Below are 26,897 nucleotides of genomic sequence, written 5' to 3' on the forward strand. Positions count from 1 at the left end.
TTATGAAACAATATTTATTTTAGATATGTATGCACATACTGCATATGTATTGTTTGTACGTGTGGTTGCATGTTTTTGTGCTGAGGACCAGAAAATTATGTTTCATTAGATTATACTTGTTCAGTCAAATGATAACACATTTGAACTTGAGAAGCTTTTCTGGCCATTTAAACCTGAGCCACCTAATTATACTCAATTAACCTACCAACTCCATTTTGGAGGGTGGGAGGAAGCAGAGCACTGAGCGAAAACCCATGCACATCACAGGAAGGACGTAAAAACTCCTTACAGACAGCACTTTTCATCCCCTCTCTCCACTGTGTAGACAATGAGGAAAATGACACCCCTTGGGTCACTTTCATTTCCCTACTTTGTAGGTTCTCTTGCATCTATCAACAATACTTACTTTCAGTTTTTAGTTCATAAATATGAACTGAAACTTTCTTGAGACTGAACTCCCTATGATTCTGTAGGTCCTCCATGGGATACAAATGCCCAACTTACGGCTATCCTAAATGTACAAACAAGCATTTGGGGGAGTAGTAGGGTGGAATTTGCTATTTGCTGTGTGGCTGCAAGCATCTTCGACCACCTTCTGTGTGCCTTCTGCCCACACTCCCTTATCAAGCTGTGACAAATGGGGGCTGCGTTGAGCCAAGCAGGCCTGAGAGCATTGAGTACACTTGCTCCCTTAGTTTTTGAGTCAGTGAGGCAGGCAGACGGCCACTTTCCCATGCTTGCTTGATCTTCTGTCACAGCTGTTTCTGTGATCCTGCATGTTGTTTTTGTCTATTTCTGGCTTACGAACAGTGTTTTTTTTGTGTTCTCAAGGTCAGAACCGTGTCATAATCTGGAGATTTCATGCAATTACCCTGTGTAATCGTTAAAGAATGGCCTTTGTAAGATTTTGTGCAAGTGAAACATTTTGTGGACAAAAATGAAAAATGGGTAGCAGCGAATCAGCAGTTTGTTTAAAACTCTATCTGATTCTTATCACCCTGTCCCTTTTCACAATTCACACCCAACAAAGTTCACTCTTTTTTGTACACCAGTTTCAAATTTATTTGCCCATAATAAAATTTGATTGCAGCCTGTCCACGTTTATTGGGACCAGGAAAAATCACCCACCTCTGCTATGCCTGCTCTTCTACTTCCTCCTTCATCACCATTCAGAGCCCCAAAAAATCCTTCCAAGTGTGTCAACACCACCCATGAATCCGCAGGGGTCATTTGCTGTTCTGGTGCTCCCGGTGTGGCCTCCTCTACATCGGGGAACAGACACAAATTGTTCTCCGCAACATCCAGGCTCTCCCAGTGGCCACTCATTTTAATTCCACTTCTCACTGATATGTCTGTCCACGGCACACTGTACTGCCAGTTTGAAGCCATAGGAGGAGAGGCATTTGTATTCCATCTTGTCATTCTCCAACCAGATGGTATCAACATTGACTTCCAATTTCCTTGTTTTCTCAACTAACTAATCCTACCCTGCTTTCTCCTATAACTCTGAACTCATATTTTTCTCCTTCCCCTGCTTCTCTACCTGTGCAACACCCACACCTTCTGTCCTCCAGCTCCTTACCCTCTTCATTCCTCTCATCAGAGTGTAGATTCCTCGGCCTCTTTCCTCCATGTCTTACTTTTTTTTCATTACTTCCCCCTTTCACCAGTATTCATCTGTCACCTACCAACCTTTGTTCCTCCCCTTCCCCCACTACTTCTGCCCATTTCTTGCTATTCACGACCAAAACCTCAACTATCTATTTTGATGCTGCTTGACCTCCTGAGTTCCTCCAGCATATTGTGTGTTTCTCCAGTTTTCCAGCATCTGCTGCCCCTCTTGTTTACTTAAGATCATGGCTCAGATGGACTGAAATTTTGGAATTACTTTACTTTTCACATCATACATTGCACGTCAATGTGTTGGCGACCACTTAAAGTTCATGAATATTTTTTGAGCACAGAAGACAAATGGATGAAAAAGTCAATACTATGCTGGATCATACAGCAGTTGTATTCAGTGGCAGACTGTACAAAAGAGTATGCATTTGCTTTTAAGATAATTTAGTGTCTGGTCATTAAATATTTCAATCAGTGCAGCCAGAATAAAATATTTTAACATTCATTGACAGAGCTGGTCTAAAAATCTCGACTAAAATTTCATTTTATTTCAAATATCTCAATAAATTATCATTAAATTGATTATTTTTTGGAGACAGTATTACTTGCAATGCATACTATGATTTACTGGCATTTTAATGTTCTTATTATATTTACTTTGGTGGTGCAAATAAAACACTTTGAATAAATCTACCTAATTTACTTTGTTGGTAAGCACAGCTAGGTGTCTGCTTCAGACTTAGAAGTATAGAGTTATAGTAGCTGCTACTGCTGGAGAGGTTGTGCTCAAAGAAGAGACAAACACTATGGGAGCAAATTCAACATTGATTTATTGTGCTGGCAGCTCTGCAAATAAAGGGCTCAGAAGCCCATCTCTGACGTCATCATTGCCACACGACTGGTGGCATTACAATCCGCTTCCTGGGATTGATTGTTTAGTGCTGCCCAGGGAGCAGCCAATCAGTGAGTCCCTCTCATCCCCAGGTGTGGCTGCTTCCCTAGCTCCACCTGATTAGCTGCTGTTGGCAGACTATTGGAGTGGGGTGCTGCAGCAAGGTGCTGCTGAGTCGGGTGCCGACTTCGAAGAGCGTAGCCTGTCTTACCCGGCTGGTGTAGGCTGCAGGATCCCAGTGTCGGATCACCACTTCAGGCGTGGCGCGTTCGGTGTCCCGCTACATGACACCCCCCCTCCCACCAGAATCAGCGCTAGGCAAGGCCTTGTGCTTGGGAAGTCTGCCCCTTCGGCATGGGGGTGGGTCATGGATTAGGTGGTCAGAGTCAAGGAATGGCGGCTTGAGCCGGTCCAGGGTGAAAGTCTTGTTTCTTCCCCCAATATCCAAAAGACATATAACTTTGTATGGGCCTTCATAAAATCTTTGTAGTGGGGGGTCTGTGTGCCCTGTGTCTGAAAAATACATATTTACAAGTATCAAGTTCTTTAGGTACAAATGTCATTTGTGAGCCATGCTGCTTTGGCTGCGTCGGGCTGAGTGTTCCCAGGTGGGACAAGGAAGCCACAGGGGAATCGTCCGCATTGTCTCTAGTGGCCAGAAATTCCCTCGGAATTACTAATTGTGCACCGTTCACAATTTCGGCTGCAGAAACCTCTAGGTCCTCTTTAGGAGTAACTCGGATCCCCAGGAGTACCCATGGGAGCTTAATCACTCAGTTAGGGCTATTGAGTCTGGCCATGAGAGCTGCTTTAAGGTGTTGATGGAATTGCTCCCCAAAACCATTGGCCTGAGGGTGGTAAGCCGAAGAATGATGGAGCTGAGTACCCAGGGCATTAGTGCGATTAGACCAGAGGCCAGAGGTAATATGCTCTGGAACCCTGAACCTAGCACCCAGTTGTGCAGGAGGGCCCTGGCACACGTTTCTGAAGAGGTCTCTGGTAAAGGGATGGCTTCTGGCCATTTGGTCAACCTGTCTACTAGGGTCAGTAAGTAGCGTGCACCTCTGGATATTGGTAGGCGCCAAGTCAGATCTACGTGGACATGACTGAACTGGTGTTGTGTCGGTTGAAATGACTGTGGGGGGGCTTTAGTGTGGGTATGGATTTTCGTGGTCTGGCACACTGGCTGACTTCTTTGCAGAGGCCATGCCAGACAAATCAACTAGTAACCATTTTGATGGTTGTTTTGAAGGCGGGGTGTGCCAGGTTGTGTATGGCCTCAAACATCCGCCTCCTCCAGGTAGTGGGAATGATGGGATGAGACATACCTGTAGACGTGTCGCACAGGATGGTCTGCTCCCCAGGACCAAGCTGTACGTCCTCCAACTGGAGGCCGGTAATCACAGTGTGATACGTGTAAATGTCCTTGTCCGCTGCCTGTACTTCAGCCAAAGCCTTATAGTCAAGGCTAGATGTTGGTGTGTACCGCCTGTAATGTGGAACATGACAAGGCATCGGCCACCACACTGGATTTTCCTGCAATATGCTGAATGCCAGTAGAAAATTTTGAAATATATGAAATGTGCCTTGTTGCTTGGCTGACCACGGATTGGAAACATTAATGAAAGTGAAAGTGAGGGGCTTGTTGTCTGTAAAAGTTTGGAACTTCCTGCCCTCAAGGAAGTATCTATAATGTCTGATTGCCAGATACAATGCCAGGAGTTCTCTATCAAAAGCACTATATTTCAGTTCAGGTGCCCGCAAATGTCTACTGAAAAATGCAAGGGATTGCTAGTGTCCACTCACCCACTATTCTAAGACTCCCCCTACTGCTGTGTCAGAAGCATCCACTGTAAGAGTGGTGAGGGCATCAGCTTTAGGGTGTATCAGGAGAGAAGCATTAGCCAGGGCATCTTTTGTTGCCTGGAATGCATCGGATGCCTCTTGGTTCTATGAAATCACCTTCTTCGTAATGGTTATAAGGGAGAATAAAGGTTTCATGGTGCAAGCCGCCCCTGGCAGGAATCTGGTAAAAATTCACCATGTTGGTGAACATGGTCTGAGGGCTGCCCAGGGAGCAGCCAATCAGTGAGTCCCTCTCATCCCCGGGTGTGGCTGCTTCCCTAGCTCCACCTGATTAGCTGCTGTTGGCAGACTATTGGAGTGGGGTGCACCGTTGTAGGCTTGCCGAATACTTGAATGGCCTCTACCTTGTTAGATAGTGGTTTAGCCCCATGGCAGTTGATCCTGTGACCTAAAAAGTCAATAGTGTCTTTGCCAAACTGGCATTTTGCTGGATTAATTGTCAGGCTGGACTCACTCAACCTGTGGCACAACTGTCTGATGTGAGCGGCGTTTGGCACGGTCATGGCTTGCAATCAAAATGTAATTGAGGTAGATGAACACAAGCTAAAAATCCTTGCCCATTGCAACCATAAGCATTTGAAAAGTTTATGCAGTATTTTTTTTATGCCGAAAGGCATTCTGAGGAATTAGAACACCCCAAATGGTGTAATAATGCAAGTCTTTGCAATATCCTCAGGGTGGACAGGGATCTGATGATAGCCATGGATTAAGTCAATTTTGGAAAGTATTCGTGCCTCCTGTAGGTGGAAAAGTCCTGAATATGGGGGATGGGGTATCTATCTGGCATGGTGGCTTCATTTAGCCGGTGGTAGTCCTCACATGGTCTCCAACCCCTGATGCCTTAGGGACCATATGGAGGGGGAGACCTAGGACTGTTGAGGCACCAAACAATGCCGAGTTCTTCCATTTAAAAAAATTCCTCCTTGACAAGATTGAGTTTATCTGGTGGGAGGCAGCGTGCTCTGGCGTGAAGTGCGGAACCTTTAGTGAGGATGTGATGCCTTACCCCGTGTTCAGGCTCAGTGGAATTAAAGTGCGGTATCGTGATGGAGGAGAACTCGGCTGGAATCTTGGATAACTCATTGCTTGGACTTGCCAATGAGTGTAGGTGGGGAGCAGTCAGTTGATGCCTTCCAGTGCAAGGGTTTGAAAGGTCTGGCTGACCACGGGTACTAGCTGGTGGCCCTTGTCATTGACTAGGAAGGAGTTGGCCCTCAGAAAGTCCGCCCCGAGGAGAGGCTGGCGGAAGACTGCTAAACAAATAGTCAAGTGAAGCGGTGGTTGCCTTAATGGAGGGGAATAGTATGGGTGCCGTAAGTCCATATTGAAGAGTTTTGGCAGCCTGTGCCCTGCCTACCGGTGGCATGCATCGGAGGTGGAGGGGGGGAGGACACTGACCTCGGCCCGGGAGTTGACCAGGAAGCATCAGCCTGACACTGTATCCCGGACATGGAGAACGCTGTTGTGGAGGCCAGCTGCCACAGCCATTAATGACGGCTGGCATTAGCGTTTCCCAGGAACCCGCAAGGTGATAGGCATCGGCGGGCCTCAGCACCCCTTCGATGATGGTAGAAGCAAAAGGGCTCACTGGGGTTTGCAGACTTGGAGGAAGATTTGGTGGTCGGTCTGTCAAGCGGCCTCCTGGTAGGCCGATGTTGACGAGAAGAGGCCACGTGGTATAACGAAATGCAGGCATTCCATTTTGCTTCCCAGAGCAGGTTGGCTCTGGGGGCTACCTTTCTGGGGTCCTCAAAGTCCTCTTCAGCTATAAGTAGCCTGATGTCCTCAGGTAACCTCTCCAGGAAAATTTACTCGAATAGTATGGTCATCATTCAAGGTGAGCATGTCACTCATGTGGAGAGATGGGGCCTTGTCCCTCAAACCATCCATGTGGGCAGCACGCTCGCACCGTGAAAGCCCAAAAGCTTGGGTTAGTAGCTCTTTGATGGCCTGATACTTCCCTTGTTCTGGAGGTTTCTGAAGGAAGTCAGTAATGCGTGCTGTTCGAGGCCGGCGAAGTATAAGTGGGTGGTGAAGTTCTGTAAGGCGAACTGCGCCTCAGCTTGGTGTAACCGCACTCGTGACAATAATGTCCCAAAGCTGGGCAGCTTTAATGAGACTGTGTTGACTGCAGATTGGTCGCTCGTTCTTCAGGTCCACAATGCCAGTTGGACCAGTCGGGGGTTCCCACTGAAGCAGCTGCTATTGCTGGAGAGGATATGCTCAAAGAAGAGACACACAGTACGCGAGTGAATTGAACCCTGGTTTTTTAAATGCTGGTAGCTCTGCTTAGAAAGGGCTCAGAAGCCCATCTCTGATGCCATCATGCCACCCGACTGGTGGCTTAATGATCTGCTTCCTGGGATTGGTTGTTTAGTGCTGTCTTGTGAATGGCCAATCATTGAGCCCCTCTTATCCCCGGGTGTGGCTGCTTCCCTAGCTCCACCCGATTGGCTGCTGCTGGCCAGCCCATCAGAGCGGGGCACTGCGGCCACATGCTGCTGAGTTGGGCGCCAACTTCAAAGTGCATAGCCTGTCTTGGCTGTCTGTATAGGCCATAGGCTCCCGGTGTTGGGGGTCACACCTTCGGGCATGGCACATTCAACGGCTCGCTACAAAGTGGTTATTTAATTCTTTCAGGAATGTTTTAAGCCGTTATACTTGAACGATATTCTGCTGTCTAGCATATCCTCCTACTACCATTTTATTCATGGCAGCAGGTGTATGAGCTCCCTTTTGTTGTTACCGTGATTATCTCCATCTCCATCGGGCACACAAAACTCAAAACAGTCAACCAGTTTACCTATCTCAGCTGCACCATTTCATCGGATGCAAGGATCGACAACGAGATAGACAACAGACTCGCCAAGGCAAATAGCGCCTTTGGAAGACTACACAAAAGAGTCTGGAAAAACAACCAACTGAAAAACCTCACAAAGATTAGCGTATACAGAGCCGTTGTCATACCCACACTCTTGTTCGGATCCGAATCATGGGTCCTCTACCGGCATCACCTACGGCTCCTAGAACGCTTCCACCAGCGTTGTCTCCGCTCCATCCTCAACATTCATTTGAGCGACTTCATCCCTAACATCGAAGTACTCGAGATGGCAGAGGCCGACAGCATCGAATCCACGCTGCTGAAGATCCAACTGCGCTGGGCAGGTCACGTCTCCAGAATGGAGGTCCATCGCCTTCCCAAGATCGTGTTATATGGCGAGCTCTCCACTGGCCACCGTGACAGAGGTGCACCAAAGAAGAGGTACAAGGACTGCCTAAAGAAATCTCTTGGTGCCTGCCACATTGATCACCGCCAGTGGGCTGATATTGCCTCAAACCGTGCATCTTGGCGCCTCATAGTTCGGCGGGCAGCACCCTCCTTTGAAGAAGACCGCAGAGCCCACCTCACTGACAAAAGACAAAGGAGGAAAATCCCAACACCCAATCCCAACCACCAATTTTCCCCTGCAACCGCTGCAACCGTGTCTGCCTGTCCCGCATCGGACTTGTCAGCCACAAACGAGCCTGCAGCTGACGTGGACATTACCCCTCCATAAATCTTCATCCGCAAAGCCAAGCCAAAGATTATCTAGCATATATTTGATTGTATGGTTCATACATTGATGAAAGACTCAAACCCAAAATGTTGGATATAATCTTTATTTTTGTTATATAGGATACACTGTTTGACCTGCTGTGTTTCTCCAGCATTTTTTTTACTTCAATCGCAGAGTCTGGAGACTTTCATATGGTATTTTGCCTGCTTTAAGTATTGGGCTGAACCTTGCTGGTAAATACTGTCAGTTCTGCATCAACATCTAAATGCAGAAGTACTGAACATGCTCATGGATTCCAGCCACTGAATCCATCAGAGTGCTCTGTAGCTAGACTTTGCATGGAGTGGCAAATTACTGAAATCCCCTGTACATTTCAGGGGTATTTTCTCATTAATTTTGTACTTGGTCAGAGTTGATGTAGAATCTGCAAGTCATTCATTTCAATTCTGTGAGGAAGAATGGAGAGAATAGGGTGTTACAAATTTTTAGTATTAGTGTAAAGCAGCACTGTTTCACTTCTTTTCATTTTTAAACTTAACCCTTACATGATTTCATGGTTTTTAGTTTTATGGATATTGGTGGTGAAAGTTAGCAAAAGGTCCTGCTCAGTAGAATTCAGGCCTTGATGTTATTCTAATGTGGCCTCACCCAATGGGTGAATCCTTATGCAGGTGACATGGATGAAATGGATTCCCACCTGCACAGTGCTTCTTGCACATTTTCTTTTCTTTGCAATATTGCATTTATCATTCTTAATATATTTAGCAATTAACAATCTTACCAAATATAAAACATTAAGAGAACCCCTCCCTCCACCTCCCCCCCCCCCCCCCCTCCACTCTATGTACACATTTTCAACCAGGGTATATTTGGTTGTAAATGAAAACTTCGGCAAAGAATGCAGTCAAAAAAAATCCTCAGAATTAAAGAGTACAACTTGCACATTGAATATTTAAATACAGTTCACATTTCCTGAAAAGCAATTAGTTTAATGTTCTTTAGAGAAATTGCACACTTATACTGGTTTTAAGTAATTGATTGCTCTGCGAATTTAGCCAATTTAAAATAGATAAGTTGATCACTAATTTACCTGTTCATCAAGCAGATTATTAACTTGCACTGAATGTTCAGTAAGGATGAAAAATTGCTTCACTCTTTCTCAAACATTTCTGTGATGTACTTTCTTCAAGGATCCATTTATCAAAGAATTCATTTTAATACCTGAGTGCTACCAAAAGAAAACGCTTGATCTTTCACAGTGAAGAAACAAATACATTTATAAGTCAGTGACTACAGAGAACAAGTAACTATCTGGTGAATCTCTTGTGTGTATTCAAATAAATAGCTTCCTGAGGAAATAGGACAATGGAGTGGAATGGACAGGAACTTCTTTGGCTTGGCTTCGCAGACGAAGATTTATGGAGGGGTAATGTCCACGTCAGCTGCAGGCTCGTTGGTGGCTGACAAGTCCGATGCAGGATAGGCAGACACGATTGCAGCGGTTGCAAGGGAAAATTGGTGGGTTGGGGTTGGGTGTTGGGTTTTTCCTCCTTTGTCTTTTGTCAGTGAGGTGGGCTCTGCGGTCTTCTTCCAAGGAGGTTGCTGCCCGCCGAACAGGAACTAACCTTATAGAAATTTACATGAACAGCTTGGTTGGCCTTTGAATTTGACAGTTTACAAGTTGGATCAGGATGGGTAGCATTACAGATTCAGTTTTGAACTCTGGTTCTGCTGGTGATGACTTACAGAGAGCTTCATCATTAAATCTCCCATGATATAAGACACTGAAGGAAATGCAAAAGTTGGATGTTTTGACATACAGATTGAATATCCATTGCAAGGGTAAAAAAAGTTCCTAGGCAGCAGCTGTTGCTTGCACAGTACATCTGGATGATTCAGAATACTCATTAGGCATTTTTACACAGCCACTGAAGAGCAGAAAATTCCATCCTGTAATTTTTCCACTTATACCCCTACAGATTTTTATGGAGCGGCTACAGTGTAAATTGACTGCAGCCACTCCATTAGAAACAGGCCTAATGAATACAACGTTCTGCCTCTGACAAACTCTGCAACACAGGAATGCTGTGTAAAAAGTACCCTAAAAATGCCCCACATCGGGATACACTGGAAGTAAGTATGTTAATTTTTTTTTCGGAATAATTTCAAAGTTTCTGTGTAAAAATACCCATTGCTTGATTATTGCATTGTTATATAAAATCAAATATGGTCCTTTTTCCACATATTTTTCCATCATTTGCTGCATTTAATCAAGTCTAGTGTGATTTGTTCCACAGCAAACTTTGTTCTGCAAGTGACTGTATTAGACTCTAGTGACATCTAATGAAAAAAAATCCACTGAGTCCTGCAAGAAAATTGAGTGGCCAAAACTCAATTCCATTGTGATGTGCACTTTGTAAAATTTAGGCATTTGGGACTCTTCTCTCTGTCTAACTGAAACATTCGATAGACAGTGATGTCTCCTTCAACAATTGCCTTGATGAGGTTACATTAAAAATAAATTGGGGAGTCTTGGTCATCAATTATTGAAGCATACAAAGAATTTGCTTATTAAATTTACAAGTATACGTGGTTATTTATGATCTCTGATAGCTGTGTTTAGATTGCTTCAAATACAATTAACTAACAAAAGAGAAGTTGATTTGATGATATTTTGTTGGGTGTTCAGCAAACTACTCTCCAGAAATATTTAATTGTGTTGCTTTGTTCTGTGTTCCAATAGCAGAAGACATTTTTTGTAACCACACCACTGAATAAATAAGAAAATATCAGGAAATTATATTGCGAGAGTCAGGTCTGAAATTATTTACATCATAATTTCCTGGAATGTTTGGATTGTAAATTGGCATTACAGCAAAGCCACAGATATTTCCATATTGAAAAATTCCCAGGCAATATAGGATCAATTAAGTTGATATTCACATCTCATTTTATTACTTTAAAGCCAAATAACCAAATGCCTGTCAGAACAATAATGGTCATAATTATATGAATTTAATAATTGATGCAAATTACAATCAAAAGACAAACAGAGCTATTGTTAATTCTTAAAATATTAGCCAACCTTTGGATATTGAAAGGGTTTTCATTAATAATGCTTCAAATGTGACTCCTGCTATATGCAAGATAACAATTTGGTATGATTAAGATAAGTGGATTCTTTTATGGAGCTGTAGAATTAAAATTGCATGATTTATCAATAATTTTACAATACTCTTTCAGGCAATCGTTGCTGTAATTAGTTGAAACAATTTACAATGTTCTGTATTCTGATCTGTACCTTGAGATTGCTTGAAGTTGGTTATTGAACAGTAGCCTGGCCTACCACTCAGTTCATGCTGAGAAAAGTCGACAACACAATTTGACCTTGGAGTCTGTCTGTCTAGTAATAAGGGAAAAAAGACTGAACTCCTGAAAAGATCATATAAAAATAATAAACTAAATTGAAAAGTTGTTTCTCCAGATAAATTTGTTTGCAGAAGTACAATGTGGCAATATTGAACACCTCATACATGCAAACAAAATCATTGATGAATACTCTTTGGACACAAGTTGGAAAATATATATAAATTAATCTTATTAGGATGGTGTAGCCGTTACAATGGTTTAAAAAACCTTGTGGAATAGAATCTTGGCTTCTAATAAGATATGGACATTTATAGCATTTGTTGCTGAATGTTAGGCTGTGACAAACTACAACTTTTTTCAAAAATAATGTTATATACTGATTCCATTTATCATGCTTGGAATATGAAATGCAAGTTCACTGGTGGATGAGACAGTAACACGAGTCTGAAAAGAGGTGAAAAGACATAAGAAGTAATTGGTGCCCATGGAGTCATTGGGGAATAATGACTGACTTGTCTTCAGCCAAAAACATCATCTATTAAAAATTGATTGACATGCATGATCAGCAATTTATTCTGAAAGACAGCCAAAGTCCCTTGATTGGTTCATTTGGAATGACTTCCCTCAGGGCAGTGTGACATTAGGGCACAAGTTAGGTGAACACCATGATCATTGGATGGAATTTTGGATAATTAGGAAATGGAGTAGTTCTGAATTTACATGGAAATATCTGTCTATAATTCAGAACCAGTGACCACAGGCTAAATAATTGCCACTGAAGTTGGTCAGTTACCAACACTCATTAATCCTTGTCACTCTGTTTCACTTTTTTCACCACTCTGAATGTATTCAGTAAATAAGTACTTCATAATGGCGTTTCTCCTGATATCCTTGTAATTTTCAATGCAAGGTGATTTCAGTACTGCAGACTCCGTCAAAATGTTGAATAGTTTGATTCTCTGGTACACAATAACATTTGCATTGCTGGCAAAACCATTGGAAAAGGAGGAGATGGGGTGGGGGGGGGTTGTTATCAGCTGTGGTACTTATAGTATAACCTATTAGTGCCCAGTTCGGGTTGGGCTCCTGATGTCATCACGCCCCTGGTGATATGGACCAAAGTGCTGAATCCTTCAAGTGAGTATGGAATGGATGCTCTTGACAATAAGCAGCATTTCATTAACTGTGGCATCATGCTGATGAGTATTAGATGGAATATTCTCCAGTAGTTGGAGTTATATTTTGCACAAAGTCAAATGGTTTACTTGTCAAAGGGCAATCTCATCCCAAGGAGTTCATCAGGCCAATATCCTCGCTTTTAGTTGATTCATCAATGACCTTCCTTTAACTGGAAATAAATTAGTGGGAATATTCATTAATGTTGAATTTCATTCACAATTCATCAACAATTAATGCATGCATAAAGCAAGGTTCATGTACCATTTATGTGTGAGTTGTTAAGTAATATTTGTGCCTCTCAAATGCCAGGCATAGTTCATTTCCAATAAGTGAGAGTCTAAACATCTATCCTTGACATTCAGTCGTATCATCATCACCAAGACTCTGACAAGTAAATCAAATTTTTAAAAAATCCAACATTTTTCCATGCCTTGATGAAGGTCTCAAGCCAAAAACGTTGGTTCTGCATCTTTATCTTTGCTATATAAAGGACACTGTTTGATCTGCTGAGTTTCTCCAGCATTGTGTTTTTACTTCAATCACAATATCTGCAGACTTTCGTCTTTTATCTCTCACAAGTAAAGTTCTGTGGATCATTAAAGACCAGAAACTCAACTGGACCAGTCGCATAAATATCATAACATCAAGAGCAATTCAAAAGTTGAGTATTCTGCAGTAGTAGATTCATGATTTCACCCCTTAAGCCTTTCCATCACCATCACAAGGCACTAGAAAGGAGCAAGATAGAATAGTCATCTGAATGTGTGCATTATGCAGTCATCTAGGTCAAAGCAGCCTAGATGATTGGCATCCCATCAAACTCCTGAAACTTTAATGCCATCTGTGTGCACAGAGGATGCAGTTTGTACCATATGTGGAGTTCACTGCAGCCTACTCTTGCAGCATAAAAGAAGAGTTGTACAACATGGAAAGAAGCCCTTTAGCCCAATTCATCTACTTAAGATAATCCATATGCCTGTGTTTGGCCCATATCCCTCTAAACCTTTTCTATCCATGCATCTGTCTATATGAATTCTGAACATTTCATTTCTACCTGCCCCTACCACTTCCTCAGGCAGTTACATTCCACATACTCGCCCTCTGTGTGAAAAGGTGGTCCCAGGTTTGCTTTTAAATTTTTTACCTCTCTACTTAAATCCATGGCTTTGAGTTTTAAACTCCCCAATCTGGGCAAGACCATTTGCTTTATCAATGCCCATCATGACTTAAAAACCTCCGTAAGGTCCCCTACCCCAGCCCACCTCAGGCTCCTATGCTCAATGGAGGAAACTTCCAGCCTGCTACGTAACACTTCCAAAACCCATGACCTCCCTTATCAAGTGGGTCTTGGACAGGAGGTACATCATCTACAGGATCACCTACAATACTGGCATAATCTTTTTAAAAATTTAAAAAATTTTTCACATTATGAACCATACTGACCAAAATACACACAAACATTTCACTCTTGAATATACACAGTGTCATTTTCTCCCCTTTCTCCCCTCCCTTCCTTCCCTCCTTCACCCCTCCCTCCCCACACACTCAACGTTCAGCATATATGATACATTAAACCCATTAAACAATGTCATCACACAATGAAAATAAACAAGAAATTTGTGTCATCAACTTTTACATACTGGGTCAGTTCATTTTGTCTTCTTCTCCTTCTGTCCGCGGTAGGACTTCTCTGTTGTGTTCCATCTACGGTTCCCAATTTGTTCGAATACTGTGATGTTATTTCTTAAATTGTATGTTATTTTTTCCAATGGAATACATTTATTCATTTCTATGTACCATTGCTGTATTCTCAGGTTATTTTCTAATTTCCAGGTTGACATAATACATTTTTTTGCTACAGCTAGGGCTATCATAATAAATCTCTTTTGTGCTCCATCCAAATCGAGTCCAAGTTCTTTACTTCTTATATTACTTAGAAAAAAGATCTCTGGATTTTTTGGTATGTAGCTTTTTGTGATTTTATTTAATACCTGATTTAGATCTTACCAAAACTTTTCCACTTTTTCACATGCCCAAATTGCATGTACTGTTGTTCCCGTTTCCTTCTTAGAGCGAAAACATCTGTCTGATGCTGTTGGGACCCATTTGTTTAACTTTTGGGGCGTGGTGTATAGCCTGTGTAACCAATTATATTGTATCATGCGTAACCTCGTGTTTATTGTATTTCTCATAGTTCCGGAGCATAGCTTTTCCCATGTTTCATTCTTTATCTTTATGTTTAGATCTTGTTAATACTGGCATAATCTTGAATTGAAAATACATTGCTGTGCTTCATGGTCAGTATCAATCCTGGATAAACTGCTGGGTGCACTTTCATCGACAGAATTTGGAGAACAATTTACCTTCACCATTTCAAGGTCTCACTCACAACAGATCCCAAAAGTGGGTGAAAATGTATCAAATTTGTAATCATCCTTGTTAAGCTTAAACTTGGAGTAGTATTAGTGCACATCTATTTAGATGTGCCACCTTATTTACCATTGCACGATTGAAAAATAAATATTACAGCTCTGGGGATTTTGCAGAAATAGGATTTTTTAGCACTAGTAACAAAGCCTGATAGAGACATGCTGATGCTGCTTGAGCTAGTTAACTTATGACCTGTTCCCTGAATTTTTTAAACTTAAAAAACACACTGGAGAACAATTACTTCAGTATAAATCTTTTCAGCCATTTGAAATCTAATTGACAACAAAATCAATATTGTGTAAAACACAAAAGTTTGCAGACACTGTGACTAATGTTAAACACCTTGAAGAAGGGCTCAGACATTCTGACCAGGGTGCAGTGCTGTGATGCAGCTCACTAAAAACAACAAAAAGGAGGTGCCAGAGCCACCTCCTGAGGTGACGGAGCGGTGCTCCAGTGAGCTTCGGCTCCACTGCACCTCTGCTTCTGACCTGCTGAGTACCTCAAGCATTTTTGCATTTTATCTCCAATATTGTACATGGTTACAGTATCTTTAATAGAACTCACAAAGTAGCTGATTTTGTTTATGAATGGGCAGACTGACAATTAAAGTACCACAAATTTCTTCATTTAGCATTGAACTGATCAAAAGAAGTTGGTATCTTGAATTTAATTTGACTACCTTGAATAAATAGATTTGAATAGAATTTCCCAACTTTTGTATCCAAAGGGCATTCAATGTTAATTTTCTTAATATGGATTGTTGTTCAGTTACATCTTTGCAAATAAAGACTGCTGATCACCCAACTTGAAATTTGAAGTCTGAACATTTCAGTCAGCCCTGCAAACTGAGAGAGTTGGGAAGAAGGACAAAGAGAATGAAAGGGTAGTGATTCTGACAGGAGTCTGATTGAAATATTTACATTGGGCTCTTGTATCCTTGCAATTTCAACCTTGAAATTCAAAATTGAATTGCTGCACCAATGGTATTAATAATTTATTTTATACATGAAAGAGAAACATAATGTAGTTTTGTGATGTTCCGTGAATCATATCTCCATAATGACAAATGATTTGAATAATTATTCTGAGCACTGTACACATTGAAAGTGTTTGATTATACATTGCCAATTTCCTGGAAATTCTGTGTGTCAATACTCCTGCATTGTTTTCTGTCCCAATAGACCTTGAAAGGAAATAAACCCATTCAGGAAATATTGCAGCTCTATGTACTCTGGCTCTGGCTAGAGTACACTTAGAGTTTTGGCTGCAGTTTTGATTCAAGATTATTTTATTGTCATGTAATATAACAGAAAATATTATTACATGAAATTTCCTTTAGTCTACAGAAAGAAAGACAGAGATTCACTATCAGCAAAAATTGGTCAGTTCCCCTTATAGCCAGAGAAAGAGAAGCAAAAGAGAGTCCCCTGAGAGTCACTGAATTTCCATGGCTACCCAGTACTCCCACAGCCTCTGCAGCCAGACAACCTTCAGTCCAAACTATCAGCAACCAGAGCTCTCGATGCACACCTCTCACACGACCAGGAAACCTCCAGCACCCTCTCACGTTCTGGCTCCAATACCTGGTACCCCTTCAGCCAGTCTCCAGCAGTCCGCAGCCTGGTGTGAGTTCTTTGGCTGCAGTTGCCTGTAGCCTATGGGGGTTCCCCGCCTCGAGCCACCAACAGCCTGTGTGTTCTTCTGCCACCAAGGTCACCAACCCATGGGTCATCTCTTCTGCTTATCCTTCTCAAATGGGGGGGGGGGGGGGAGGTGGTCTCCCTGTTTTATAGCGCCCTGTGCCTGTCCTCTGGAGTCTCCAACCCTCTGTGGCCACTACCGATTATAAGCACCGCTTTCTTGAGCCCAAATCCCACAGTTGCAGGATTTTAAAATAAACCACCATCGGCTCCTTTAATAGGCTGTTTAAAGCCTGTACAGATCTGACAGCAGTTGAACTGGACAGTGGGACGCCATGGAGGAGCGCTGTGGCTTCACTCCCTGCTCTCTGTGGGTCCACACCAGTGGCTGTGCTGTCGTTACAGCAGCCCTGCCATTTTTATTAATTTTTTAACTCGAGACTTTGTTTCCTTGAAACAGATGAGTTGTATTATCATAATTTGAATTTTTGATAATCATGTTTTAGTTTTGAATCCATTGCAAAAGAAAATTAAACACTTAGATTTGCAATTATACCTAAAACACAATAAATGTAAGAATGACTGGAAGTGGAATAGGAATGTGCTTCAAACCTGATCTGCTGTTCACTGATCTCCATGAAACATTTGGTCTCAACTTTATTTCTCTGCCTAATCCTTAACTATTAATTCACCAAGGCTGCAAAAGTCTATCTTTTCCCAGCTATGAACGTACTTGACACTTGGGTTGAGAATTCTGGAAATTCACACCTTTCATCACAGTCTTATGTAACAGATGCCTATCCTGTAACTGTGCTCTCATGCTCTCGACTTTTCCATGGTGGGAAACAATTTTACAGTTGTCCTTCAGAATCTTTCATGTTTCAGTGAATTACCTCTCATTCTTCCAAATACCACAGAGTGTAGTTCCATTAACAGAAATAACTGTTTTCACAGACAGCTATAATATGACCTTGCGCCAAAATACTTTGGAAACTCGTGTCCTGGATTAACATTTATCATCAGAACCTGGAAATTACATTTGGGAACCTCTCCAATTAATGGGAAAATAACACTTAGCAGACCATATATCTTAGGTTTTAAACTAAGAATCAGATTTATGAAGACTTTTTTTCTGGCCTGAAACAAGCAAATTTAACAGATTTCCAAATACCTGGAAACTGGGGGTTGATGCAAATTTCTCAATTTTCCATGTCAGAAGAACTATAAATGTAAATCTGTAAAAAAAAGTATTTGTGCTAACAATAAGACATTGACTTAACAGCACAAGGACAGCTTCTTCCCCTCTGCAATCAGATTCCTGAATAATCAATGAATCAAAGACACTGCCTTATTTTTCGTGCATTATTATTTTATTTTTTTTATAGTAATGTTGTAAGATGGTTATAATATGAACGTTTGCTCTATGACGCTGCCGCAAAACACCAAATTTCATGACTTGTTCATGACAATAAATTCTGATTTCATGTGGAACATGACTTTCTGAAATAGTTTGCATAAAGAAAGTAGAAAACTGTGGCTTACAAAAGGGGATTTAGTAGTGTAGGCTCCAATTGTTGTGGAATTTCATTTGTGGTTTGCAGTTGCAAATTCATTGCACATCTCAAGTATTTATTAATTTAAATGGGCAGAGCCATCTCTGTGCTCCAACCATGGAGACTGATCTTTACTAATCCCACTCCTTTGCAACTATGATTTGAAGTGTCCCCTTACTTAACTGACTGAATCCAGTGCATCTTGTGACCCAACCCAGAAAGTCAAAGTCCTAGTTTGCCATTTTTATTATAATGAATAAAATGCAGTCTTTTTTTTAAACTTTAAATACAGTTTGTCCACTGCCTCCATGTTATCTTTTCAAGATCTAATAAGTCACAATAACATTATGGTAAATGTTCTGACAGCAAAACTCTCCAATGAGGGAGGCAACAACTGATAAATTCTCTAGTATATACAACCATTTCAGTATTTGTTACAGAGCTAAATCAGAATAACCTAATGTATTGAAGCATTAAATTGGTAGCCTTTCTATAATTAAAAAATACATGATAAAAGATGAGTGCAAACTCTTGGATAAATGAACAAATGAAATAACGAGTTGTCATAGAATGGTGGGAGCAAAATTTAAATGGAAAAACATCAATAATGCTAGAATGTGCAGATCTTGAAATAACAAAAAAAGCATCAAACCATAAAAAAAATCTTCAGGAAACCACTTTACTCTTGACCTGGTTACAAATCCATAAAACAGATTAGGCAAAAAATTGAATTGAACTTGATCATGGGGTTAAGGTAAGGATACTTATTCATGTATTTCTTTCCAGACAGTCCCTGGGAATCCATTGTTATCTTTAGAAGTGATTGTCATGTCAAGCATGGCTACTTTCTCATCTCTTTGAAAAATAATGTTCAATATCCATGGTTTACCATCATTAAGTTTAATTCACAGTCCATCAATATTACATTATCTTATCACATAGAAGATGAATGATATGATTTTGTCATTTAATCCTTGAATTCTTGACAGATATACAGCTTCCTGAGGTATGATTAACAGTTTGCAATAACAAATGACACCACCTGCATGTTTTAACTATACTGGTTTACCATACTAAATATATTCTTATTGGTGTGTTGATCTTTAAAAGGTAAGTACAGTAAAATCACCGTTAACCCAACCAACCAACAAAAAAAAATCAAGGAAATAAATAAATTTTAAAAAAGAATAAATAATAACTAAAATAAAAGTTTAACATTATAAAATGTCCTCCGAAGCAACATACAATCCCTTGTTAAAGGTGGGAGTAAACATTCAGCCAAAGAGTGCCCTGGTTTTGCCCCACCCTCAGTTTCAATAAAGTTGTGTTTGAATAAAAGGGCAGCACCTAGGATGAAGAGCCGGATGATATGGCTTGCCGTTGGGGCAACTCTCCCAAAGTGTCTCCCTATCCCTGCCTAGTAAGAGTCTTTATCTTTATTAGTATTAAGTATATTAGTAAGGTTTTATCTGTAAATTTGGGGGAGGTGAGGTTAATTTTGACAGCGGCATTGTTAGTGTGGTGGTTAGCACAGCACTGTTACAGTGCCAGCAACCGGGGTTCAAATTTAAATTTAAATTTTGTAAGTTTGGAAATTACCTGATTAAAGTGAACTTCACATAATTAAGTACTGCAATATTGATTTTTTTTTTCAAATTTCTGCATGTTGCACTGTCTTTTGTCTTTTAGATTATGTATTCTCAATGCAGGTGTATTAGTTAGGCATAATACAAGAGTGTGTCTCAGTCAACGGGAAATTTTACACGGGGATTGCTGATGCCAGATGCTGGGGATTTTCTGTATCAAGAAAAGTGGATTGTCCAATAAGTTTACTCAAAACGATCTAATCATTAGAACATACATCGTTCATGAAATGCATGTTAAATATATGCTGATGGGAAAGTTTAAAACAAATAATTAACTCATTCTATCTCTATGTATTAAAATCATTAATACATTACACCATTATTTCTACTCAACTCAAAGTTCCTGCATAATTTTGATTTCATTAATTATTGGTTTCTTTGGCTTGGCTTCGCGGACGAAGATTTATGGAGGGGGTAAAAAAAGTCCACGTCAGCTGCAGGCTCGTTTGTGGCTGACAAGTCCGATGCGGGACAGGCAGACACGATTGCAGCGGTTGCAGGGGAAAATTGGTTGGTTGGGGTTGGGTGTTGGGTTTTTCCTCCTTTGCCTTTTGTCAGTGAGGTGGGCTCTGCGGTCTTCTTCAAAGGAGGTTGCTGCCCGCCAAACTGTGAGGCGCCAAGATGCACGGTTTGAGGCGTTATCAGCCCACTGGCGGTGGTCAATGTGGCAGGCACCAAGAGATTTCTTTAGGCAGTCCTTGTACCTTTTCTTTGGTGCACCTCTGTCACGGTGGCCAGTGGAGAGCTCGCCATATAACACGATCTTGGGAAGGCGATGGTCCTCCATTCTGGAGACGTGACCCATCCAGCGCAGCTGGATCTTCAGCAGCGTGGACTCGATGCTGTCGACCTCTGCCATCTCGAGTACTTCGACGTTAGGGATATAAGCGCTCCAATGGATGTTGAGGATGGAGCGGAGACAACGCTGGTGGAAGCGTTCTAGGAGCCGTAGGTGGTGCCGGTAGAGGACCCATGATTCGGAGCCGAACAGGAGTGTGGGTATGACAACGGCTCTGTATACGCTTATCTTTGTGAGGTTTTTCAGTTGGTTGTTTTTCCAGACTCTTTTGTGTAGTCTTCCAAAGGCGCTATTTGCCTTGGCGAGTCTGTTGTCTATCTCATTGTCGATCCTTGCATCTGATGAAATGGTGCAGCCGAGATAGGTAAACTGGTTGACCGTTTTGAGTTTTGTGTGCCCGATGGAGATGTGGGGGGGCTGGTAATCATGGTGGGGAGCTGGCTGATGGAGGACCTCAGTTTTCTTCAGGCTGACTTCCAGGCCAAACATTTTGGCAGTTTCCGCAACGCTGAAGCGCTGAAGAGCTGGCTCTGAATGGGCAACTAAAGCGGCATCATCTGCAAAGAGTAGTTCGCTAGGATTCTACTAAATAGAATAATACCTAGTGTCGCCGAGAATATTCTCCCTGAATCACAGTGCGGCTTTCGCGCAAACAGAGGAACTACTGACATGGTCTTTGCCCTCAGACAGCTCCAAGAAAAATGCAGAGAACAAAACAAAGGACTCTACATCACCTTTGTTGACCTCACCAAAGCCTTCGACACCGTGAGCAGGAAAGGGCTTTGGCAAATACTAGAACGCATCGGATGTCCCCCAAAGTTCCTCAACATGATTATCCAACTGCACGAAAACCAACAAGGTCGGGTCAGATACAGCAATGAGCTCTCTGAACCCTTCTCCATTAACAATGGCGTGAAGCAAGGCTGTGTTCTGGCACCAACCCTCTTTTCAATCTTCTTCAGCATGATGCTGAACCAAGCCATGAAAGACCCAAAATGAAGACGCTGTTTACATCCGGTACCGCACGGATGGCAGTCTCTTCAATCTGAGGCGCCTGCAAGCTCACACCAAGACACAAGAGAAACTTGTCCGTGAACTACTCTTTGCAGACGATGCCGCTTTAGTTGCCCAATTATTGGTTTACTGAATTATTAAATACTTCATTCTGTTTACTTTTTCTTCCAAAGTATGCCTCATTGTAAAATAGGAAATTTTGAGTCGATGATATTGATGTGTCATCACTGAATCTGACACACAAGATCATAAGAACTTGGTGGACAAGTTATTATCCACCCTTTTGAGCCTGTTCCACCATTCATCAAGTTCATTGCTGATCCCCCTGCCTCAGCACCATTTAGATTTATAGAATTACACAGCATGGACACAGGCCCTTCATATCAACTGTCCACAGTCATGCGGTGACACGATTGATGTAGTGGTTAGCACAACACCTTTACAGCGCCAGTGATTGGGACTGAGGTTCGAATCCCTAGCTCTTTGTAAGGAGTTTTTACATTCTTCCCGTGTCTGTGTCGTTTTTCCCTGGGGGGCTCTGGTTTCCATCCAGTTGGGGATGTTGGTTAATTGGGTGTAAATTGGGCAGCATGGACACATGGGCCAAAATGTCTAACATTTAAATATCATTGAATACATTTATGGACAGGATGTGCTTTTTGTCTTTGTGGCATTCATTTTCCATCCCAGATGTTTTATTGTGAGTTGAGAGGTTATTTCAAAATTCCTCCCTTTCCCTAGTGTCCAGAGGTGGCTTTTACACCTCAGGGTGTCCCTCAGCAAGTTATCCTGTAGCTTGAAATTTGTTGGTCGACGACAATCATATGTGAACAGCTTGTTGTGATGGAACACCAGCTGGCTTTAAGCAGACCAAAGATCATCTTTGACGGAGCTGCTGTAATGATAACACTGCCATTGGTGCAGACTGGGAGACGAGAGAGTGGAGCTCAGTGCTGCTCTGCAGGGTTCAGCCGACCAGGTATGATATGGATTGTATATAGTCATTGGCCGGTAAGGGCATGAGCTGGCCCACCCCCTGATGACACTCTCTTCTGGACTCCTCCCCTGTGGCCTAGGCCATAAAGGTCAAGCCACCTCTCCCTTTCCTGCACTTCCCTAGCTTGGATACGGGCCAGCTCAAGCCTATCCTTCCACTCTGTCCTTGTGATTATTGGGGCAACTGGTAGTGTCCAACACCAGGCTTAATGTCAGTGGCTTTATACAGACTTTAAATGGCTTAATAAAGGAGCCAACAGTGTTTTTAATTAAAATCTTGCAAATTCTGGGTCTGTGGCCAAGATGGCGGTGCCTGTGCTCTGTGCTGGGCAACAGTCACAAGGGGTTGCAGACTCCAGGGGAGTAGCAGAGTGGTGCAGGGCACCAGAAATGGGGAAAACACCTCCTGTTGAGATGCATAGGAGCTGATCCTATCGGACAACGACTGCGGCAATGGACCAGAGAGGAGCTCAGTGACTGAAGGATCGACAGAGGCTGTGCGCTACTGGTGATGTGGCTGAGGTCAAGAAGGGCCCGAAAGGCCTCGGGTGCTGAAGGCTGCCTGATTGTATCAGGTTTAGACCTAGAGCTCGAGTACTCAATGGAGCAAATGGATCTGTGCAGTTGCATAGGTTGCAGGAAAGCTGGAGACGAATCCACGGACATTCAGTGCCTTTGAAGGGACTCTCTTTTGCTTCTCTTTTTCAGAAGAAAATATTGTGTAATAGTACATTTTCTGTATTATTACATGACAATAAAGGATTCTTGAATATTTCACTGAGTTGATAATCTTCAAGGAGCAATTAATGTTTGGAACATTTCCCTGGCAACAACTAGAGAGGAAAGTTCTGTTTAACTTGCTGATTCGAGTTTTTAAAAAAGGCCACTGGATATATCGCCAGACCTGTACATAAGCACATTTCAGAGGGGTGAATGACTGACCGTTGCATCCCCACTGCCATCTGAGAGCAGTATGCAGTGGGATTGAGATTCTTGTTCTGCATGAAAATAATGGGATGGTGTCCCTTCTCAGCACCTATCAAGTATAGTCAGATGATGAACTTGTCTGTCAAATGACCTTCACAATCGAATTTAAAAACTGTTCAGTAGAATTCACCAAGTCCTTTTCCTGCAGTCTTGAGGTTGTTCCCTGCAATACGCTGCCTGATCGACCTCAAGATTTAAGGGATCCTTCTACACATTTTTTGAAGGACAAATTTGGTAGAGAACAGTTCATTTACATGGAAAATTTCATTGCAACATGACCATATCCAGTAAACCAGTAAATCTATTTTTATTTTTACTTTTTAAATTCATAATATGAATGTTTGCGCTGTGATGCTGCCACAAAACAGAATTTCGTGACAATAAATTCTGATTTTGAATCCTCTCTGCACACCCTGATTCAACTTGCAACTTGACCAGATAAGGATTGCATAGGATACTTTTCTTTCTCCCTTGTTGGAGATTTGTACAGTGCAATAGTGTGGGGATTATCTGTTTTTGATGACGATGTTTACCTTATTGTTGCAGCTCAAGTGCAGGGTAACACAGTGAACCACAGGAACAGTGTTTTTCCAATGATTGTGCAGGAGTGCTGCTCCCATATTCCCACTTTCTGTTTCACCCATTTCTTACTGTGTGATTTTGTGTACTTGAAGCAAATTCGTAACATCTTTGGGTACTGTACTCTGGGAGAAAATAGAACAAAGTATGTCAGACCAATTGCCAAAGAACATGGCTTTGTTGATTCTGAGTGCTTGTGAATTCAAACAATACCAGATCTTGCATATAGTTTACCTGACTGTAACCAATTTACTTTATGAATCCTGTGTCTGGAATTGAACTAATTTAGTCAATTTCATCCTGTTGTCAGGAGGCTAATGAGTGTCAGGTGCATTTAACTAAAAGAGGAGCAAGAACCTCGCAATTAATTGGAGTCTGTGATACAGATAGAGCCAGTAGCAAATAAAAAGAAGGAAGCTCATGTGAAGGGCCACTGTGTGAGAGATCTAGGAGTTGGAGGCTTTGGTGAGTGGAGGCGATGATGCAAGAGTTCTAGTAAGGTAAGGACAACCCTGTTAAAGAGCAAAAGGATTAAGCAAGGAGACGCAGGTCAGGACAGAAAACTACAGATGGGAAATTGTCTTGTCTGTAGAAAGTTTATTTCCCAAGATGGAGACAGGACGATCAAGAACTTAGTTGAAGGAGAGGAATGACTGGCAGCTCAATGTTCTGGGGTTCTGTTTCAGATGCAATACAGCAGGAGGAATGAAAGGAGGAGGAGTGGCATTGTCCATCAGGAAAAATATAACAGCAGTTCTCAGACTAGACAGATTGCTGTCTGCTGAGGCTCAATAGTCATGGGGAATTCAAGGAGAAAATCTGCAGGGAGATGGCAAACAGCTGCAGGAAATGGGCAGTTGTGATAGTAGGTGATTTTTGACTTTCCACATATTGACTGGGACTCCCACACTGTAAAAGGGCTGAATGGCCTAGAGTTAGTCAAATGTGTTCAGGGAAGTTTTCTAAATCAATATATCAAGGTACCAACTACAGAGAGTGCAATACTGGATCTCTTATTAGGGAACAAGACAGAACAGGTGACAGAAGTATTTGTAAGGGAATATTTTGAGTCCACTGATTATAATGCCATTAGTTTCATGATAATTCTGGATAAGTCTGGTCTTTGGGGTGAGATTCTAAATTGGAGAAAGGCCAATTTTGAGGAAATGAAAGAAGATCACGAAAGTGTAGATTTGGAAGGTTGTTTTCTGGCAAGGATGTGCTCGATAAATGGGAGGCCTTCAAAGGTGAAATTTTGAGAGTACAGAGTTTGTCTGTTCCTGACAGGATTAAAGGCAAAGTTAACTTGCTTTTCAAGGGATATGTGGGATCTGGTTAGGAACAAGAGGGAAGTATGGGCAACAGGGAGCATATGAGGTATTTGAACTTGAGGAGTAACAAACATGCCAGAAAATCTGGAGAGAAATCAGGAGGGCTAAAAGGAGACATAAGAGCTGAGAAGAATGAAGGGGAATTTGATAGAGGTATACATAATTATGATGGCTGTAGATAGTATAAATGCAAATCTGCTTTTTGCACTGAAGTTAGGTGAGATACAAACCCCAGGACATGGGTTAAGGATGAAAGGGGTGAAATTTAGGGGGAACATTAGGGGGAATTTCTTCACACAGAGCGTGGTAGGAGTATGGAATGACCTGACAGTTGAAGAGATCTCTCAATTTTAACATTTAAGAAAAATTTGGACAGATACATGGATGGGAGGGGTATGGAAGGAGATGGACAGGGTGCAGGTAAGTGGGACTAGGCAGAATAATAAGTTGGCAAATACTAGAAGGGCCTGTTTTCTTTGCCATTATTTGCTATGGTTCTAAAGTCGAGAGTATAGAATGCTATTTGAGATGGTCTCTGGAAGTTGCAAAAATCAGCTAATAATGTGCATCATTATATTCTGAGAATCTTTCTTTTAAAATTGAATTATGATAAAACTATTTAATCGTACAAGTTTAAACAAGTTTTCATTTCTCTGATGGCTTGAATTTGTGAATGATATCAATCTCATTATAATCCATCTCCCCTGTTGTGTTTAATTCTCACTTGATTTTCCAGTTTCCTCTCCTATCTCAAAGATGATGGGCATGCAAGTTAGAGTTACAGGTAGAAAAAGGAAAGGAATAGGATTCATGGAGTTGTTTAACTGGAAGCTGGCACAGAACCAGTTACTGAATGACCTTCCAGTATTGGAATAAACAAGTGTTTCATTTACCATTGCACTTGCAAGTGCCAGTAGCTTCAATTAAAACCTCTTAGTAAAAGTATTTGGGTGCTTTCACCTAAAATTAACTGCTGAAAGAAGATGTCCATCTGAGTAAGCTACCTGATCTAACTCCTTGGTTTGAAGTCATTTAGAAAAAGTCAGAACACTTGGCGTCACAATATAACCACTAAATAGTAAATTATGATTGTAATTCTGAGACAATTACTACTACAAAGATAGGTTGACTTGTTTATTGTTATCAGGAATATGAATCGGCTTTTTTCCTATACTGCTCTCAGAAATACATTTTAAGCATTTTTAAAAATCACTTGAAGATCATTTATGAATTGAAAAAATACAATCACCATGCAAATTGTAAAATGTGGAAAGGGAACATGAATTGTCCTCTCTGTTCCTTAGTCCATCCATTTCAGCACCATGAGGTTTGACATTCTGTTACAGAATGGGTCTAACATTAAACTAAATTGTTTTAGTTTATTTATTTTGAGTAACTGGAAAAATATCAGAAACGTTTAATAATGATTGAGAAAA

General features: G+C 41.6%; 1 protein-coding gene across 2 annotated transcripts in view; it reads left to right on the forward strand.

The window, feature by feature from the left end:
* Positions 1–26,897, forward strand: part of schip1 (schwannomin interacting protein 1) — a 547,841-nt gene that overhangs the window by 40,842 nt on the left and 480,102 nt on the right. The gene's annotated exons all lie outside the window — the stretch shown is intronic.

The sequence above is a fragment of the Narcine bancroftii genome, chromosome 9 (genome assembly GCF_036971445.1).
Source record: "Narcine bancroftii isolate sNarBan1 chromosome 9, sNarBan1.hap1, whole genome shotgun sequence".
NCBI lineage: Eukaryota > Metazoa > Chordata > Chondrichthyes > Torpediniformes > Narcinidae > Narcine > Narcine bancroftii.